The sequence below is a fragment of the Peromyscus eremicus genome, chromosome 13, assembly GCF_949786415.1.
Source record: "Peromyscus eremicus chromosome 13, PerEre_H2_v1, whole genome shotgun sequence".
Taxonomy (NCBI): Eukaryota; Metazoa; Chordata; class Mammalia; order Rodentia; family Cricetidae; genus Peromyscus; species Peromyscus eremicus.
Window position 1 is genome coordinate 26829350 of NC_081429.1, and position 17482 is coordinate 26846831.

The following is a 17482-nucleotide window of genomic DNA, read 5'->3' on the forward strand; positions in this document are numbered from 1 at the left end:
ATGTTTTCTCCTTCAGTAAATGGCTCTTGGTTCCTTCCTTGAACTTCTGCCCTGACTTCCTTCTAGGATGGTGTGTGATAGGGATGTGTAAGCCAAATAAATCACCTTTTTTTCTAAACTGGTTTTGGTCCCAGCAGCAGAAACCGGACTAGACTTTTCATGGTCTATCTAAGTTCTCATTGTATAATAGCTAAAATAAATACTGTTTATTTGGAAGGATATATTCATCTTACTAATCATATTTTAGAGTCAAGGGGGGAATAGTCCATTCAGATCACATGAGTTTGCTACCCAATTCTCGAACGAGCTGTTCAAAGAGAGCAAGAAATAGTCAGGTGAATTGATGGATGGACATGTGTCTTCTCTGTCTCCTCAGCTCTTCAAGGGACTATGCTCTAAATTGAGAGGTCAGGGACAGAGGACAAGGTGTTAATGGCTCCTCAGTGGATAGCAGAAAGTCAGAGGAGAGAGTACATACATACAGAAGTGTCTATTCACCAATGTGGGTGGCAGTTTCTGTTCTGCCTTGGACACACACTTTGAGATTCTACTCATCAGAGTGTCATCAAGCAGGGACCTGGCCTTGCTAACCCCCATTCTTCTAGTTATTGCGAGAGGTTGCTTTTGTTGAATTCTAGAGCAGATGTTATCCCTAAGGCAGTTACTAGGTTCAAATCTTTTGTTTTTATGGATTTTCTACAAACAGTATATATATGTATTATATACATATGATTTATTGTATATGTATATAAATACTTTCCATAGTTTTACCATGAGCTTTACTGTGTATGTATTATTGATTAGGATCATGTTCATGTCAAGAAACCTATAATTCAACCATGTTTTACATTGGTTTTTTTATTAGGTTATAAAATAATCATACAAAATAATGAATTTCATCATATTTTTAAAATAGACTCTTTGTTTTTGTTGATCTTCCTCTCCACCCCCTTCCTCCCCCTGTCAACCACACAGTAGTCTCCCTTGTCTCCTCAGAAGCCTCCCATTTGCTTTCATGTTATATATATTCTATTACCCTCTTATGTCTTCCCTTGTGCCACCATCTCTAAAGATCTCTCTGTCCTTTCTCATGGTCCTCTTTCTAGTTTCATGATCTATACCCTTGCCTCCCCTACCCATGAAAAATTAAAATGTAAGATCCACGGATGAGAGAAACATTCAGTATTTGTCTTTCTGAGTCTGGCTTATTGTACTTAACAATTTCTAGTTCCATCCGTTTTCCTGCAAAAACCGTGATTTCATTTTTCTTCTTTTATTAAACATTTGTTTACGTGTGTGTGTCTGTATGCGTAGGCCGTGGGAGGGCCTGCGAAGGTCAAAGGACAGTTTGCAGTGATCAGTTCTATTGCATTCTTCTACCACGTGCACTCTGGGGTTGAACTCAGATCATGAGTGTTGGCAGTAAACACCTTTACCTGCTAGGCCATCTTAGCAGCCCATTTTTATTTTTCTTTATGGCAAAATTAAATTCTAGTGTATATACATATCCTATTTTTTTATCCATTCATCTGCTCATAGATATTTAGGCTGGTTTCGTTTCCCAGCTATTGTGGATAGTGTAACAATAATTATCAGGGACTATGGGGTCCAGCCCCTCGATAGTACCCTCCCAGGGTCCAGGAAGAATCTACAACCAGCTGATAATTAATCTTTGATAAAATGAAGTGAATCTATGTACACAAAACTCCTTAGTTCATACACTTTATTATTCTGTGATAGTTCTCTCTCTACACAGCTTCTATTCTGCTCTCATGTCTAGCTCCTTTCTTGCCTGATTTCTCTATATTTATCTACTGTCCCCTCTAGGTTCTATCTTAATTCCCTCATTTAGTTCTGTCCCTTCTAGGTTCTCATCCATCTTATTCTTTCCCCTATCAGCTCCTCTCCCGTCTCCTTCTCCCTCATCTGACGCTTTCTCATCTTGTTCTTCCCCATCTGACTCTTCCTCATCTTCCATCTCGTTCCTCTAGTCCTCTCTTTTAGCCCTTCAATCTAGTTCTTCCCCATCTCAGTTTGTTCCTCTCAAGTTCTTACCCATCTAGGTCTTCCATTCTCTTTTCTCTTCTCGGTCCCCCAGTGCCCTGGAAGTCCTGGTATATAAAGCCAGGCTTCCAGGGTCAAACGGAGGGGTGATAAGAATCGCATAGGGAGCCAATAACCATTAATTATCATTTGCAACCCCAAAGGGAAGTGACCAATGGGGAAATGAATTAACTAAAGGCTAAATTCAGGTAATATCTAGGAAGGGGGCTCTTATGTGCTCAACTATAATCTTAAACATGATTGGTAGAAAATGTTGAGAATCTATAAGATGCTAAGTCAATGGGAGAAAATAAAACTGTCTTCTTTTTTTCCTGTGGCTCCTATCTGTCCAAGCTATCTGCCGTTTTTCTGCGGGGTGGGGGAAAGTGTGCTCAGTCACTAGGCAACCTGTGTACAGCTAGATGCCTCTGGTGATAGTTAAAGGGAGATCTGGAACCAGAGGTAAGGTTTGGGAAAGGAGGAAATAAAGCTTAATTGGCATATCCGCCAGGCCTTCTCAAACGGGTATCCTGGATGCCTAAGCCTGTTCTTAGAGAGTACAGAGGTATCTCTGATAAGGTACTTTCCTCCATCTGGGGATGGACCTGGCCGGATGCTGCCAATGATGATAATTACAGGGAGGCTTGAACTGGGGTTCTGGCTGAGCATAGCTGTCAGCGCAGAAGGTTATCTAAATATTCCTAGAAGTGGTTAGGTAAGGAGTTAGCGGTCTATAAAGTTAGTAAGGCTGTAAGAAAGGAGGGTCTGAGCTGAATTGTGTAAAGCTATTACTTAACATCCACCTGACCTAGGTGGTGTCTCCTTGTGGAATTTACCTTAAATCAGGAGACTTTCATGTGGACTGTTATTACTGCTAGTCCTTGAAAGTGGCCAAGGGAGATATCTGATTCCAGAGAAAGCCTTTCCTGAGGCTGTTCTCCAAATACCTGGAATGTGTATGTCCAGAGAGTGATCAGTCCACACTGTTAGCCCTACTTAGGGAAAAGTCAATTGGGAAAACTATGAAGGCACACATGACTTTCATAACAGAATACAGCTGATATATAACAAGCCAAGTAACACCAAAAACTCCTTGGGATTTGGCTTCCTCTGGAGGAGTTCCCTGATTCCTCCAGGTAGTGACTTTGCCATAACCAGCTGAGTTCTTATAATATATTCCTGTGGCCCGCAGCAAATAATCATAGATGTAACAAGTATTTCTATGGTAAAATGAAGTATCTCTCAGTATATGTTCAGCAGTGGAAATCTGGGTTATATAATTGTTCTAGTTTTAGTTTTTTTTTTTTTTTAACTTTCCATACTGATTTCCACAGTGGCTATACCAGTTTACATTCCTACCAGGGTTCTTCTGCCACATCATCATCATCATCATCAGAACTTTTTCCTTTAATGTTTCTGAATGGGGTTAAATAAAATCTCAAAGTCATATTAGTTTGCATTTCTCCAGTGGCTAAGGATGTTTATCACATAGAAATGACAGGGAAACTTCACCCATGATACCTCAACAATATGGCTGCCTTAAATAAGACCTGAACAAACACAGCGTCAATAGACACACTAACACAGAAGGTGGAAAACTCACAGGGGGCCCGTCCCTAAACAAAGAACTACAGGTAACTAAGGAATGCTGGGAGAGGGAGAATTGTTTATCCTCAGGGATGAGCCCCCTAATTAGTTATGTAATTCTAAATGGTTAGTCCTAAAATCATATACCTAGAAACAATACTAAATGGACTCAGAGGTGGTATTTATATACTTATGCATTTATATCTATACATATACATATATATACATATATATGTATATATAACAAAGGAAAAGACAGCATGAATTTGAGAGGGATTGAGAGGTGGGTAAATTGAGCAGTTAAGAGGGAGGAAATGAAAGGGGGAAGTGATTTAATTATATTTTAATTAAAATATGTTTAGTAAAAAAGTTTATGGGCCATTTGTGTTTCTCTTCATTAGCCCATTTATTGATTGCAAGATTTACTTCTTGGTGTTTAATTTTTGAGTTTTTTTTGTATATTCTAGATACTAGCTCTCTGTCTGAAGTGTAGCTGCTGAAGTTTTTCCCCCTTCCATAGGCTGCCTCTTCACTTTGCTCATAGTTTACTTTGCTGTGTAGAATATTATTACTATTTTTTTTTAGCTTTAAGTCAGTTCTTGGAATAATTTCCTATACTATTGAAGACATTTCCAGAAAATTCTTGCCCATGTCTCTACCTTGAAGTTCTTTCTCTAGCGGCAGCAACACTTCAGGTTTATATTAAATTTATACCAGGTTTATATATCAGAGGTACAGATCTATGTTGAGTGCATCTGGGTATCTAGTTTTCCCAGAGCCATTTACTTAAGGAACTATCTCTGCTGTTTTTTTTTTAATGCCTCTGTAAAAACAAAACAAAGCAAAACAAAGCAAGTTTATTTGTTCTCTTGATCTACATACTTGTTTCTGTGCCAGTACCAAGCTGTTTTTGCCATTATGGATGCATAGTGTAATTGGAGATCAGATATTTTGATAGCTGTCATTCTTATTGCTTACGATTGCTATTGCTTACGATTGCTATGGCTTCCCAAGATCCCTTGTGTTTCATATACATTTTAGGAATTTTTTGAAGTCTTACTATATAAACCTGGATGGTCTGCAGATTGATAGGTAGTTTAGTCAGCCCTTGAAATCATAAAGATTCACTTCCTCCTGTCTCCCCAGTGCTGAAATAAAAGACATGTATTGCCACATGGGCTTCAAGATTGCTTTTTTCTAGTCCTTGGAAGAATGCCATTGGGGTTTTGATGTGGATTGAATTGACTCTGTAAACTGCACTCAGTAGTATTACCACTTTCATAATACTAATTCTGCAAATTCATGAACATGAATGTTCTTTCCATCATTTATTTATTTCTTTATTCATTTATAGAGACAGGATCTTTCTATAGTCCTGGCTGTCTTGGAGTTTCCTATGTAGGCAGGTTGGTCTTGAACTCACAGAGATCCTCCTGCCTCTGCCTCCCAAGGGCTGGAACTAACAGTGTGCACCACCACATCTGGCCTCTTTTTATCTTTTAGAGTCTTTCTTTTCTTTTACCAGTGTCTTAGAGTTTCCATTGGAGGTCCTTCACCTTTTCAGTTAGGTTAATTCCTAGGTATTACATTTTGTATATTTTTAAAGTTCTTATCAACAGGATAGTTCCCCTACCTTTAAAATCTTTGTTATTCACATAAAGAAAACTTGCTAGAAGTGTCAGATTTAAGGTTTTCTGGTGGAGTATATGCTATTTTCTAAATTACAGCAACTAAAAGTACACCATCTAAGAAAACAAAAATCTGGAGAAAAATAATAAAAGTTCAGGTTGAAGTTACAGAGAATTTATTTGGATATTTAGTTAACAAAAACTATAGAAAAATGAAGATGGGTTGATACATGACATTTTCCACATGCCATGTAAAAGACGACATCTTGTATCTTTGTGATTCCCCCCTCAAAATGTGTGTTTTTGGGAAGAAAAGTGGATATCTGTGGTCAAAATCTATGCTTTGTGAATGTACAGATTGTCCTTCTTGGGGTACTTACTACCCATGAGGGCCTGTTTCAGCTGTTATGGTGGGATTCATTGAGCATTTTGGAATCATTTGGGCCTTTTTTGTTCTCAGATCCCTAGTCCAGATCTAGCTGTTCACCAGAGTTAGTAATTAAAGTTTGGACTTCTGGAATGTTATCGAGGTTGAATAAAGTTAGCCGAGAATTACACACAGGAATTGATCCATGTGATGGTGTGTTGGATTTTCAGTTGAGCTCTGCAAAGGATGTGATTGTTTTTTCTAGAATTATTTATGATGCCTAAAACAAAGCGAAGTAGATTGGTGCCTAGGAAATGTGCATACAAGCAGCTGAGGAACTGAAGCCAAGACTTAGAAACTGCTTGAAAAGAGATCCATTGTCCATGGAGAAAGCAGGTGTTCAGATTGAAACCATTTTCTCAGAGTTCATGAAACCAACATTGCTGCTTAAACTCTTTGCTGACATACCTAAACTTTAGTGTACAGGGAGTGTATTAGTTAGAGTTTCTATTGCTGTGAAGAGATACCATGACCACAGCATCTCTTATAAAAGAAAACATTTAATTGAGGCTTGCTTACAGTTTCAGAGGTTTAGTCTATTATCATTATGGAGGGACATGGCAGTGTGCAGGCAGACATGGTACTGGAGAAGGAGCTGAGAGTTCTACGTCTTGATCTGAAGGCAGCAGAAGGAAACTGGATCACACTGGGCATAGCTTGAGCATATAAAACCTCAAAGTCCACCTCCACAGTGACACATTTCCTCCAACAAGGCCACATCCACTCCAACAAGGCCACATCTCCTAATAGTGCCACTCCCCATGGGCCAAGCATTCAAACACATGAGTCTATGGGGGCCATCCCTATTCAAGCCACCACAGGGAGTGAGAAAATGATATAGTGGATCCACACGCAAAGTCACTGCCAGCAGTCCATTTGTGATAACTAGATTTTGAAACTATTGATTACATTAAATCACAGATACCTGCTTCTTTCTATCATCTATAAATCTCTCATCTTTTACAGGAGATCACAGAATTGCAAATCCCAAAATTTTTAGGTTAGCAATCACCCCGTATTTGACTTTACCTAGCTGCTCTTCTGAGAGAATATATCCAGGAAAGAAGGAACAGGTCTTGAAAAGACACAGTAAAGAAAGAGGGCTACCTTTTCCTTTCTGATTTGGAAACTGGTTCTGAAGTTTCTGCCATGTTTGAAGTTTTCAATCAATGAGCTTATGAGTTCCTTTTGAGCCGTACCCTTTGTAAAGGCTCATGGTCCTACACGAGTATTCCTGTTAGAGAAACAGTCAACTCACTCATTACTTCAGGCTTAGATCATAGATTGGAGGATGAGCATTCCAAGATCTAGTAGGCCTCACTTTTGTTTTTATTGTGTATATAATATACATATAATCTTTCAATAAAAAAGAGCCAAATCACTTTACCTTCTCATTCATTAGTAAGTTTTGTTCATGGCTCTTTGTCTGGGTCCTGCTAACGTTTTACTTCTGACTCTACTCAGTCTCCAGATTAGCTTGCTTCACCTGTGAGCTCAGTTTCAGCTCTTTCTCCTGATAGATCACCACCTGCAAGCTTGGGTGCTTGATGGCGCAAATTCACAGGCTGTGGAATCAGAGCACAATGTGGACATTGTCAAGGGGGAGGGAATAGGAGTATGGAGGAAGTCAGGGAGCAAAATGGCCTCTCTCTCCTTGTCATGGACTTCAGTTTCTGTGCAGAGTGTCTGGAGACATCCAAGCAGCTGAGGAGGGCTCCAGCCTTGGGCTGTTTCTTTAAGGACCATGTAAAGAGTTGCAGCTCAATAACTCATCACTTTGCATTGCTCCCCACAGTCCTTCACTCACAGAGTTCCTTCTTGCTCCCTAGGATTATGTGTCCCCTGCCCCCAATATCCTCAGATCTTCACCTTGCCTTTCACTGGCTTTCTAGAGGGATCTGACCACAATGAAGTGAGAATGACACTTCTGTGTGTTTGTCTTTTTGAGAAATTGTAAACCTCGAAACCAGGAATCATGTCAAATATTTGTTATATTGACATCACTATTTGACATTAAATAGGCCAAATGTCCAAATCCGTGTAATAGATTTCTTCATGAAAACATGGGTGTGGTTGTTTGAAAGAAAATGGCCCCCAAAGGGAGTGGTGGTGCTAGGAGGTGTGGCCTTGTTGGAGGAAGTGTGTCACTGTGGAGGTGGGCTTTGAGTTCCCATACATGCTCAAGCTAGGCCCAGTATCTCAGTTCACTTCCTGTTGCCTGTGTAAGACATAGAACTCTCAGCTACCTTTTCAGTAGCATGTCTGCTGCATGCTGCCATGTCCCACCAGGATGATAATGGACTGAACCTCTGAACTGTAAGCCACCCAGTTAAATGTTTTCCTTTATAAGAGTTGCTGTGGTCATGGTGTCTCTTCACAGCGATAGAAACTCTAACTAAGACAATGGGGATCATAGAATAGAAATGTTCTTTGCAGAGTACCCTTCAGATAAGAGCATTTATTACTCAGTATTGACTCTTACTTGCTAATATTTAAAAATCATTTCTTGTGAATTAAATACAATGTGTTTTCAATGCATGGACTAAGAAAAAGAAAGTTTCCATTAAGCAGGTAGGTAAGGGTCACAGGGATATCTTTGTTATTTTGTTATTACAACCCCTAAGATAATCTTTATTAGAAGTGAATCTGGATAATCTGGATATTATATTTAAATATCTTAGGATTTGGCTATCTCTGAAAGGTAAAGGATAAATAAATATCAGGTAGCAAGTGTCTCAGAACCTTGGCAGGAAATAAAAGCAAAAAGCCCATCACTACCACAGAAAAACAACCCAAACAGAACCAGACTGGGAATTAAACAAATCTTAGTCCCTTCTGTTGAATGTGAACAACTCACTGAATCTCTTAGTCTAGTGCCTTGCTTGGTCCAGGACTTCATGTATTTGCAAAATTCAATTAGTACTGGGGAAAGAAAGTCTGCAATTACAGGGATGAGGATGGCTGGAAGATTGTAATTCCAGGGTCATTTGTGGTTGGAATAAATTTTGAGCCCAGATGCATGGTGTCTGAGGGTGGAAGATATAGTGGGTGGGTCATCTGCTACATTCAACCAATTAAACAGGGAATGAGCTTTAGGGGCTCACAGCTTGATTCATATATTGAGCCCACTCCCCTTTCTTTTCCCTTACTTTTATTTTCAAATGCTTGTTTATGTGATTTACAAGGGTAGGGGTGTTTCTAGACCATTCGCCAATGACGATATTACAAATGAAAAAACAGCACTTGTGTACGGAAAATGTGCTAAATTTCAGAGTCACAAGCTTCAACATTTCATGAATTTGACCTGTTAAGTAAAACAGAGTTCAGTGAGGTCCAGATGGAAGCCAGGATGGAAGATGTTTGTATCAATTGGAGGCTTTGCCGTGCCATCTCTTTGATTCTAACTATAGTCTGTCTTCTGAAGAGGGTGCAATTATTCCTAACTATGGCTTCTGTACTGCAGGGTTTTCTTGTTTGGTGTGTGTGTGTGTGTGTGTGTGTGTGTGTGTGTGTGTGTGTGTGTGTGTAGGCCAGAGATTGATGTTTGGTGTATTTCTCAGTTACTTAGTTTTTGTGACATGGTCTCTCATTGAAGTTGGAGCTCACTCGATTCAGAGATTGGCTGGTCAACCAGCACCTCAGGGATCCTCTTATCTTTGCTATAACCACCACTGAGGTTATAGGAATACATTGCCACATTTAGCTTGAAAAATTTTTAAGATTTATTTATCTCATTTTATGGATATGAGTATTTGCCTTACGTATGCATATGTGAACCATATGTGTGCCCGTGGATGGTTGTGAGCCGCCATGTGACTCCTGGGAACCCAATCCAGGTCCTCTGCAGGAACAGCAAGTACTCTTAACTGCCGAGCCATCCTTCCGGCCCTGGCATGCAGATTTGATTTTGTGTGGACTCAGTCCTCATGGTTGTGCCAGCTTGTGACTGAAGCATATACCCAGTCCCTGCCTTCTCAGTTTTACTGAGTAGATGTCCTTGGTCCTGCAGGCAGTGCTACACTGTCTGGTTGGCACTGCCCTTGGCGCGGTTGAAGCATCTTACTTATTAAACACCCTCTCTTATCCAGGGGGCATTAGTGATTTTGTCAGCATTTTACATTCTATCAGTGGCTCTTGGTTTTTGGGTAAATTCTTGAGCAGCTTTAACTAGTGGTGGAAACACTAGAGGAAGAGTCACCTTTGGATACTGTCTTAGTCAAGCTTTTCTAGGGGACTAGGAAAAGAGTCACAGGACTCCGTAATTTCTGTCACTATTGGTGGTTGGTTTGCTGGCTGCCAATGTCTTGTTTGTTCCTGCACTTAGCAATAAGGGCAGCTCCAACCCACGATGAAGATGATGCAGGCAGCCACCCCTTCAGACTATGTCCTTTGTTTCTTCTCTTGGTTCTAGATCTGCTACTGATATTCACACGCTTCTTATTTTTGCCATCGTATAATGAAAAGTTACTGAGATAGGTTGCCTGAAAATCTATTTGGATATTTTATTTTCTGAGTGGCCATCTTGTGTGTGTGTGTGTGTTTGTGTGTGTGTGTGTATGTGTGTGTGTGTGTGTGTTTTCCCATCAGCCTCTCTGCCAACAGAAAGTCCATTTACCACTGAGAAGAGGAATGCTTTGCTTGCTAGGGTGGGAAGCTGCCTTACATATTGGGAATGATCTGTGCCTTATAATATTTCACCAGTGAGCAAATACCACAGCGCTGTTATTAAAAATGTATGTGTGTAAATGTCTGCAGCTCTGAGTCAAAAATCTAGATCATCTTTTTTTTTGCCCTGTATTTCAGCATACAGTTTTACCCCTTTCATTTCTTTTTGTAGTAACTGCAAATGCTATCATGCAGAAATTTCACTTCTTTGGTTTCCTGAGCTCATAGGTCACATTGGTTTTTTACTGGAATCTCTACCTGGCTCAGTAACCAAGGCAACAAATCCCTAGTTAATGCCTCACTAGAAATTCACTGTGGAGGTGGCTTATTAGTTTTTTACCCCCATGAGCTGGAATGAAAAACATGCTTGTGATTTTTTTCATGTATTTTTCCTCTGTCTCTTACTTGCAATCAAGACAACTAAAGTAAATTTAATTAAAATAAATAGACAAAAATATACAGCATTTTAAAGTACCATTTTGGGACTCACAGAGTACCTAAATGTGAAATTGAAATACTAGCAAGATTAGAAATATTTGATTTTTGATTATATTTTTAGTTTGCCTGCAGATAAAAAATAAAAAGATATTAAAATAGTAGGTTTAAGCATTTATTTTAGGTTTTTGAAGAGTTATTTGCATTAGTTGTCTGTCAGAAAGAACTGACTGTGCATTAAGAGAAAGGAAAACCCTGAATGGGGAAAATGTTAACTTCATGAACAGGAGTAAATGTAGAATAAATAGAAACAAAACAAAACCCACAGCATCAAACCCAAGACCCCTGCAAAAATTCTTAGTATTGTTTAAAAATATTCCATAATATGCAAACATATAATTTTAAAGTTAAAGAAATCCAAATACAATTTCTGGGAAAATATCTTTTAGTAAAATATTTAAAGGGAAGCAAGTGTGTGTGGGGGAAATGATAGTGTGATATGGAATACATTTCTCAAGTGTTTTCCAGAGAGAAAGGCAATGGTGCTGTTGAATGTGGCTACTCAGCTTTGAAAGTGCTAAAAGGATCAGAGCTTAATGGGGACAAGAAACCAGAGGACATTCACAGGAGACTTGTAATATGTTCCCAGTGCCAACAGGAGCTGTTGGTGCCAAAGGCACCCTTAGTGCCACTTCCAAAGGGGGCAAAAATAGCTAAAATCATGACTTACAAACTGTCAAGTCAAGGGAATATTTTAGATCCCTGGTAAGTACTGAAGATAACTCATGAAAAAAAATCTGTCTTTATAAATTAATAGGAGGTGTTTGTGTATGACACTGCATTTGTCACAATATTAAAAATATAATGAAAGAAAAGGCATGATTTTGTAAAGGAGCAGTTAAAGAGCAGAAGAAATATAGTTACACTGTTAACATGTCCGTCATCCCAATGTGCAACAAATTTGATAATTCCTTTTATCTGAATAGATTGGGATCTTTTTGGATATTCTTGTGGGGTGTGTTTTTCACTGGGTAATGCCATGGCATCCATGCACAAAGGGCCTAGACTACTACTACTTCAACCAACTTTCTGCAGGAAAAATGGTATCGAATTCCCTCAAGCACAAAAGTGGATGCGATACTACAGAGAGCTTTGTCTCTAGCCTCAGTGGACTCCTGGATTCTCAGCCCACCCAGGAAAAGACGTCAGAGAAGGATACAGAGGAAACTCAAACAGAGGCATTTATTGAAGGAAAAGCAAAGATGTTTTCCCGGTATAGGGAGAGGGCAACTCAGCTAAGCAGTTAAGTGTCCTGGACTTCCGGATTTTGTATGGGCTGGAGGGAAATCTCATGATGATGTATATACCCAACTGTGGTGTTTTCCGAGACTTGAGGGAGGAGGAATGACTTGACCAAACACGTGTCTTTTGGAACCAAGATGGCGATTTGGAGGGAGACCCACGAAGGAAACTTCGGTTATGATAAGAGACTGGTGAACTTTCAGACTGAGCTTTTGGGTCTCATGTCTCTTGCAGTACTGTCTCCGTGTCACCACGTCAGCTAGGCATCGGTTTTGCCCTTCCGTGTCTATGATCCCCTTGCTGTGATTTGTGCCTGGAGGTCCATCTGCCTTCTTTCTTATCTCTCACACTTGGAGGTGCAGCTAACTTCGCTTTTGGTCTCTAGAACGGGATTACTTAGGCTAAGTCACCGGCACTTGCCACCTTGGCCAAGTTAACCAAGGAAACTCAGCTAAAGACTTGGTGCTTTTCTTGGACAGTTCACCTGGCTTTGCATTTATAGTGTGGTGGCAGCCTCCTGGAAGCTGCAGAACCCCCTGTCGGGAGCCCACGAATGGAGTCAACTACAAAGAACTGAAAAAAAAAAAAAAAAAGAGGCAGAAGACCCCAGGCAGACACACTTGGACTCGCTGCCCCCAAACCACTAAGTCTGACTTTTCATCTGGATGAAATATTTGTCTGAGTCTATTTGAGATACGCCCCCCCCCTACTTGGAACAGAAAGATTTTTCACAGAGACAGAGAGTTTTAAGGGGTCACAGGTGCAGAACTTTCAGAACAGAGTCAGCAGGGGGTGAGGCACTCTGTAATAAGGACAAGCGTGACTTGTGATGGACAACTTTAGTAGTTAATGACTGGATACCAGAGCACAATGTGAGGGCTTGTATCACTTCATTCGGAAAGCTGTCTCCTAGTTAAGAAAAAAAAAAGAGTGATTAAAAATATAATCAAAAGATAACACCTGTGCAATGCTATTCTGATATAGAAGATACAAAATATACAGGATTAGCGATCAGTTACAGGAAGGCAACTAAGTAAATGAGTGGAATAATAGATTCAATGTCTACGTTTTGTATGGGCCATCATTTATGGTTACTGCAGCAGGAAGTTTGAAATTTAAAAATTCATTCTAGTTCATTCCACTAAGATTGGCACAAGTGTTTAACGTTCCAGCAGAAAAGAATCGGGTCATTAGATAGCATGTGAACTGACATAGAAGACAGAGTTGTTTTATGACGATTATGTGAGAACCAGAGGGTTCAACTGACAAGATACTTTAAATGCCTTTATGCCTTTGTAGATGATGTGAACAACATTTACTTTTAAAGCAGAGCTTTGTTATGTAACCCATGCTGGCTTCAAACATATGATCCTCCTGCCTCAGTTTCTCAGTTGCTGAGGTTACAGGTCTGCAGCACCACACTCACCAACATTTTTTATTTATAATATGATTTTCCTAAAATAAAAAAATGAATTCTTTTGTCATCTTCAAGTGGGTCTGTGCATTATAGATTTACCCCACCATGAGAATATAACATTAGATCTTTTGCTTACTTATACCAAATATTCATCTTCAGCTATTTCTATTGCTTCTGAAAGGCAACATTGAAATAAAGTTGAAGCTTAGTTAGAAATGATAAATTCTGGTATTTCCATGCAATAGAGTTCATATAGTTCTCTTTTAAAAATTGAGCAAGGCAAGGACAGGATGTAGTGGCACATGCCTATTATCCTAGCATTTAAAAGGTTGAGGCAGGAGTGCCAGGAATTAAAGGCCAGATTCAGTTGCAATAGGAGTTCAAGGCCAGCCTGGGCTTGGTGAGACCCTATCTCAAAAAAAGCCCAAACAAAACATGAAAATAAATTGAATAGTCAAGTCACAGGAAACATGGTAGTTAACAAGGCCTAGTTAACTGGGGATAAATAGCATTATTGAAATATCGAGACTAAAGAATCTTAGCATTGTCATTGACACAAAATAAAGAACGATCGAATTGGGGGTAGTGGTGTTCTTGAGCGATGGCTCAGCGGTTAGGAGCACTGGCTGTTCTTCCAGAGGACCCGGGTTCAATTCCTAGCACCCACATGGCAGCTCACAACTATCTGTAAGTCCAGTTCCAGGGAACCTGACATCCTCATACAGAAACACATGCAGGCAAAACACCAATGCACTTAAATAAAAATTAAAAAAAAAAAGAATGATTGAATGCATATTTTTAGGGATGATAATAAATCAATGAATATATACTGAGAAGCCATTGAAGACTGAGCAGAAGTATAATGCAGAGTGTTAGATCTAAAAGCTGAGTCAGCTGTGACAGAGGATGCTGTGCATGTGCAGAGAAGATCATTAATTTGAACTTGAATTTACGTGGGAATATGACGTGTGCCAGTCTAGCATTCCAACGCTGTGACAAATGCCTGAAATAACTTCAAGGGAAGAAAAGCTGATTTTAGGTCACGACTTCAGAGAGTTCAGTCCCAAGGTGGCAGTCCTACCATGGGGCGCGTCCTCAAAAAGAATAACTCTCCCTTCCGCAGCAACTGTCCACTGCTGCCAATAGCTCTTTAGTAAGGAGTAGGGCAGAGGAGGCTATCCCACTTAAGTCAGGATTTGGCTGGCTCGCTCTTGTGCAGGTCTTGTGTAGATAAGGTTATGAGTCTGATACTCATGCCATGTCCACAAGATGGCATTCTATAGCACTCCTCTCCATCTGCTGTCTCTGAAATTTTTTCCGTCTCCTGCAATGTTCCTTGAACCTTGTGGTGGAGTTAATGATATATACGTCCCACTTAGGGCTGCGTATTCAGTCTCTTATCTTCAACATTCGATCATTTCTGCCTCTCTTCATTGACTGCTGCCCACTGCAGAAAGAAGCTTCTTTGACCAAGGTTGAGCATGGGCCCAGGTCTATGGGCACAAACATAAATATTTAGAAGGCACTTTAGCAAAATCACAACAGCAGCTTCTACTCCAGGGCCCACGACCTTCTCAGCCATGGAATTTTTGACCATAGTAGATGTGAGATTCCCTCATGAGGAAAAGACCTCAAATTCAGACAGAAAATACTTAGTTATCCCATTAACAGTAGTGTTAACGGGCACACATTGCTTGGCAGGTTAGTATTTGCAGCATATAGAGGGCCAGAACTCGGGAAGATCATTGATGCCTTTTCTTCCCCAGCAGCCATCTCCCCACACTGTAAAAGCTAGGCATCAGGGAAGAAGATTCTGGAATGAGATTGATTTCTCTACCTCCTGTAGCTAGAGCTTGCAGTGTCTTCACCAACAGGGTCTTACCACGTAGTTTACAGCGGGTAACCAAGGGAAAAGGAGATAGCCTGGGTTCAACACAGACCATGGCATGAATCAGGCTCAGTAGCACAGGCCTGAAATCACAAGTAAAAAGAAATTGGTCTCCTGCTTATATCTGCTATAAAGCATAAAGCAGTGGTTCTTACAGATAAGGTATAATGACAGGTAAAGTAACAATAGACTTCTAAGTTAAGTGCGCTTGCACAGCAATATACATATCCGAGAAGTTCCTCTGAGGACATTCTTAATTCTCGAGGTGGAAAGTTACAAGCTGACAAGTCCTGCCAAACAGCACAGCCACTTCCAACCCAAGGAAACAGAAGAGTGGTGCAGACCGGAGGCCAGCCTCTTGTCCCGATTAGGCATGTCTTACCTGTTTCTGATGACTGAATCGATGACTCCCACTGGCTGACAAATTTTGTTATAAAAACAACAGGAGGATTCCTTAATGGGAGTGGGAATTAAATGACTTTTAAAGGTGACTTGGAAATGTTGCCTGTGAAAGAGTTTTGACGAAGAGTCACATGACTCATTGTAAGACATTGGTATAACCACTCAATTTTGGCATTAGTTATTGTTAACTTTTTAGTGTACCTAATTAACAGGTTGAAATTTTACCACAGGTATGAATGTGCAGGGGAAAATATAGAATATATAAAAACATAGAATATTCCATGGGCTGTTTTCTTTGATGGATATTTAGATTAGTGAGAGAAAGTCTGAAATCAGTTTATTTTGCTCTATGTCTGCTAGTTTATAGCTACTACCGTAAGAAGGCTTTAAAAGCTGCCTTACATTTATTTTGTGTCTACACGTGCATCTCTGTAGGCCACAGTGTGAGTGTGGAGGTCAGAGAATAACTTGCTGGACTTGGTTCTCTCCATGTACCATGTGGGTTCCAAGGACTGAACTCAGGCTTGGTAGCAAGTAACCTTAGCTGACAACTATCTCCCTGGCTTCAAGGTGGCTTTGACAGAAAACAGCCAGGGAAGATCCTGTACCTTCAAATTGTGCTTCCAGCCAGTCTCTTTGAGCAGAACTTTTCCTAAATTCTTAGATGAGGGTAGGGAGGAGAGGATAAGTCCCTTTTATATACAATATTAACTTTAAAATTGCTCAAGGCAGTTTCTTTGCAAACTTGCCTCTTGTCTCTGGGAATGTGTGTTTATTTTTCTTTTTTGGTTCTGGAGAATGACCAATAAGAAATAACAGAGGTTACTATTTATACCTAGCAAAGTTTCAGGGTTTCAAAGTTCTGATCTTTCTATCATTTATTTTCTCTCACATAGGCATAAACACAAAATTAAATTAAACAAGAAGCAGATAACTGAAATAGCCTTGAAGCACACAGCATTAGTGGAGTCATGCAAGCATTCTGGAATGAGGACTGTAGCAGGTCCAGAGCCTCCTTCATTACTGGAACACCCCTGTAAGTGACATGGTGAAATGTCTGTTCTTTCTTTATACTGTGGTGAAATCAGCTTAGAAAGAAGGCTTCCTGCTGTCTGCCTTATCTCTGCCTTATTTCATTTCTATTTCTTTGTCCCCTGGCACACCTCTTTGACACACACACAATGAACCTTAGATTCAATTTTTGCTGTATTAACAGTTTGCATGGTTATGTTGCAGTGTGAATGCAGTAACATTCCTTAGTGATGACTGATGTCATCTGAGAATCCTTCAAATATGATTATGTAGTTTTAGTTTCACCTGTATCTTTATGGTTCTGAATAGGCTAATGCTAGTTGTCATATTGTCTCTCTCTCTCACATATATATTTACATGTGCATGTGTGTGTGGTTGTAGATGCCTGTGCACACAAATGTGAGAGCCAGTGGATGATACCAGGGGTTCTGCTTTATTACTCTCATCTTATTCCCTGGAGACAAGATCTCTCCCTGAACCTGGAGCTCACTGATTTGACCAGACCACCAGTCAGTAAGACTCAGGGATTTTTTTTCCTGTCTGTCTCTCCGGTATAGTTTTGGGGTTACGGATGTGTGTGGTTGCATCCAGATTTTTTTGGTTTTTTTACGTGGATGCTGAAGAATCAAACTCAGGTCTTCATACTTGCACAGCAA

The 17482-nt window shown here is 40.0% G+C and overlaps 1 long non-coding RNA gene across 1 annotated transcript; it reads left to right on the forward strand.

Moving 5' to 3' along the window:
- The first annotated feature begins 2445 nt into the window (after positions 1 to 2445).
- LOC131923365 (uncharacterized) lies at positions 2446 to 16830 on the forward strand. Its single transcript, XR_009382586.1, has 2 exons — positions 2446 to 2505; positions 16691 to 16830. It is a non-coding gene; the product is annotated as an uncharacterized LOC131923365 (long non-coding RNA).
- The last annotated feature ends 652 nt before the right edge of the window (positions 16831 to 17482 follow it).